The 3979-nt window shown below is 37.9% G+C and overlaps 1 pseudogene across 1 annotated transcript; it reads left to right on the forward strand.

Annotated features, from left to right (window-relative positions):
- Positions 1–231: 231 nt before the first annotated feature.
- Positions 232–3815, forward strand: LOC143593983 (F-box protein SKIP16-like; annotated as a pseudogene). Its single transcript, XR_013146230.1, has 5 exons — positions 232–465; positions 2415–3138; positions 3220–3437; positions 3543–3650; positions 3737–3815. The product of XR_013146230.1 is annotated as an F-box protein SKIP16-like (transcript).
- Positions 3816–3979: the final 164 nt, after the last annotated feature.

Genomic DNA, 3979 nt, shown 5'->3' on the forward strand with positions numbered 1-3979 from the left:
AAACACCAAAATGGTATAATCTAACAACATGTTTGGTGAAAGTTAATCCCAAGCATATTGTTGGTTAAATAAACAGGCCAGTTCGGTTATAACAAGTTTGAAATTATCTTTAACCAAACCGAACCCACCTTTGATGATTTTCAAAAGTTCATTGAACCAACCAGCAACACAACTCCACCAAACACAACAACTATAATAACAACAAAGCTTTCATTTTCATGATCAATAACAATGGCAACACCAACACCAACACCATTTTCAATTGGCATAGAAAGCATAGGCGGATTGGCACTCCACACCATAATATCAAAGCTCTCACCAGCCGAAGCAGCAGCAGTCGCATGCGCCAGCAAACGCTGCAACGATTGTGCGTCCGATGACTCCCTCTGGTCACTCTACTGTTCCCAAGAATTCGGCCTCAATTCGCCAGTTGATCCGATCGGCAACCCGTGCCCTAATTTCAAGGTCTAATTCGATTCAATTCTTCGTCTTTTCATGTTTAATTCCATACCCAGTTCGTGTAATTCACTAATTGTCTGTCTTGTTAATGATTGGTATGACGTAATGAAAAATTGAAGTCATTTGTTGCTGTTGTGTAGTTATGTGGGTAGGGTTTGAATAACTGGTTTGAGCCCTAGATGGGTTTCGGTTGAATCTGGCCGTAACCGACCTCGGCTCATTTCAAGCTCTTTTTCTAAAACTCGAGATTGGCTCGTGAGGTGTTTTTTCAAGCTCGTTTATTATTTATTAATAATGACTTTGTATATGTTTTTAATTATTTTTATATATTTTGAGAAAATTTTTAAGGCTCGAGCTCGTATAGTACCTTAAAGCTCGAGCTCGGCTCGTTCAAGCTCTTTTGCTAGAGCTCGAGCTCGGCTCGTTTCAAGCTTTTTTGCTAAAGCTCGAGTTCGGCTCATGAGTTGTTTTTTCAAGCTCGTGCTGCAGATTGGCTCTTTTATTATTTATTAATTACTTTGTATATATTTTTAATTATTTTTTATATATTTTGTAAAAACCTTTAACGAGCCTAAGCTCGGCTTTAGCTCATATAGTACCTTAAAGGAGCTAAAGCTCGGGTTGAACTCGGCTTTGCAATGTAAAAATTAACGCATAAAAGTCTAAAAGTAGAAAAACTTAAAAAATACACAAGGCTCGAGCTCGGGCTCGATAACTAAACATTGAAAAGCTCGGCTTGTTTCGAGCTGTTTAGTGATCCGAGCTCAAGTAGTTCGCGAGCAGCTTGGCTCAAGCTCGTATAATATCTTAAAGGAGCTAAAGCTTGGCTCGAGCTCGGTTGTGCAGTGTAAAAACCTAACAATACACAAGGCTCGAACTTGGGATCGATACTAAGCGAGCTTTATTTGAGGCTAGGGATCGGCTCGAGATTGAAAAAGCCCATCGAGCTGTTTATTGATCTGTAGTCGAGTGGCTCGCGATCAGAACAGCTCGTTTGCACGTCTAAATTTTAGTGATTTTTTTTTTTAATTAATTGCGTTCGTTATACATAGCCTAACTCTACAAGTAGAACACTGATTTTGAATTTGTAACAATTACACATCAATTTGATATTCAAAGGGGAAAACCTATGAAAAACTGTGTATAGAAGTGATTGTTCAGATAATTAGTCAGTTGAACTTATGAATGATTAGTTAATTTAGGGTGTAAATGAGAGCTCGGTTAGGCTCAAGCTCGGCTCGTTTAACTTGCTGAGAGCTCAAGCTCGAGCTCGGTGGTGTTTTGGAAGAAGGCCAGTGAATTGGCGATGCAGACGGGGGTTATATTATATACTTTAATTTTTTGTTTCTTTATATGGGGCATCTAATCTTAAAGTGACGAAAATACCCTCACGTGTCAGCTAAAGTTTTAAAGATCGTTAGTGTTAGTATCGAAGTGTTAAAAAAGAATAAAGCATAGGATTCAAACTTGCTACTTGAAAACCTTAGTATCTGAAGGTGTTACTTTTGAGAAACCACAAGGACTAACCATGTAATTAACTCTAATAATATTTATTAAATAAGTATATAGTAAATAAAAAGTATATAAATACTATAGTTTAAAAAAAACAAGTATATAAATACTAGGCTCGTTTAGGCTCGCAAGCGGACTCGAGCTCGATCAGTGAAGCTCGAGTTCGGGCACGTTTATTGAACAAGCTTCGTTTTAGGTCAAGCTTGTTTAAGTTCAAGGCTCGGTTCAATTTTTTTTTCTTTTTTTTTAGTCGATCTAGAGTGGTTCGCGAACGGTTTGGCTTGTTTACACATCTGTTTTGAATGTTCCGATAACTAGTCAATTGAAGCTTTAAATTTTAAAGTTGCGTGTCTGTTTGCTCTGTTTCATCTTATTATTATTATTATTTGGCTACATAATTTCATGCAAAAAATCACAAACTGATGCGAATTATAACATTCTAGGCGGCTTATGGATCATGGAGGGAAGCTTATGGTATGTATCCATGGCCGTTAGTTAAACGAGTGAAAAATGTTTGGGATCCGAATTAAAACATGGTTAACTGCTAATTTCCCTGAGGTTTTACCCACCCTTCGTAAAGGTGCATCAGAGGCCGAACTAAACGAGTTAGAGAAGTCTTTGAAAGTTAAACTACCTCTTCCGACTCGAGTCCTCTATCGGTTCTGTGATGGTCAAAACCCGTGCTGTGATATAGACGAATCAAGTGAAACAATATCAGGAAATCTATGCGGGTTGATTGGCGGTTACTCTTACTACCACTTTCTTGTAAACGTTTACTTGTTACCGTTGAATGCTATAATTAACGAGACGAAAGATATCACACGCCGAGTTAAGTTTACGAGACCAAAGTATATCGTAATGGCGGCTTCGTACTACACCGAGAAGATGTTTTTTCTCGACTGTGAGGTTGGTCAACTCTATGTCGGGACCAAGAATCTGTTACTTAATCGTGAAATGATGCCGTGTGTACCGAATGAATTAATAACCTCGGTTCATGATTCAAGAAACGCCCCCCAGCAAGATGCAATGTTGTTATGGTTAGAAGAACATGCTCGTCGCCTTGAAAATGGAATTATCAAATTACGCGAGGAAGAAAATATACGAAGCTTTAGTTTGTTTCACGAACAACCACCGATCTGTTCCGAGGCTACAACATGTGGTGTTCAGGTGTTACTAAATTATATATACAATTTTTTGTTCTAATAATTTGACTTTTAAGGTTATAATAATTCGCTTATATTGTTGCAGGTTCGTGCTTCAGCTGTGTTTATACCCGAGTTTAGTGACCTTATGGATGAAGCTAGGAAATATATGTTTGCTTACTCGATCCGTATGTCGCTTAAACCTGAGGGGTGTTTTGTTCATGGTATGAAGTTTGATTCGTGCCAGCTCTACTGGAGACATTGGATTATTAAATCCGGTGATAATGTTGTGGCAGATCCTAACGGTGAAGGTGTGATAGGCCAGGTAATATCATTCTATCTCAATTCAATCAATCTTGATAAAGCTATGCAATTTTCAAGAAAATAAAGTTTTTATTTTTATTATTATTATTTTTTTAATATATCTACAGTTCCGTTGTTACGACCGGGGCAGAAAGAGTTTGTGTATGAAAGTTGCACAACTTGTCCTGCTTCACCAGGATCGATCGAGGGTTATTTCACGTTTATCCCGGGCAGGTATGCTGCGTTTATCTTTTTTCAACATTTTTTTGGTTAAGATTCGTTACGGTGGAAAGTAAGATGTTTGCATAATATGTTTGTAGATTGACAGATTCAGAAGGAGCCCCCTTTGAGGTTGAAGTTGCTAGGTTTCCTCTGGTGTTACCAGATTACATCTTCTGATAAACTGTTCTGGTCTTCATGGGCACTGTCTTAACTTAAAACCATTTGCTTGTTTGTTTGCTTGCTGTCTTGAGTTTATAATAAAGATGCTGATAAATATGGTGTGATGACAGAGATCACTTGGTGCTTGTGTGCTAAGTAACATCTAAGCCTTTTTGAAAAAA

This window comes from Bidens hawaiensis, unplaced genomic scaffold, assembly GCF_021521415.1.
Source record: "Bidens hawaiensis isolate Kalapana, Puna unplaced genomic scaffold, B.hawaiensis_p1.1 tig00042963_1, whole genome shotgun sequence".
NCBI lineage: Eukaryota > Viridiplantae > Streptophyta > Magnoliopsida > Asterales > Asteraceae > Bidens > Bidens hawaiensis.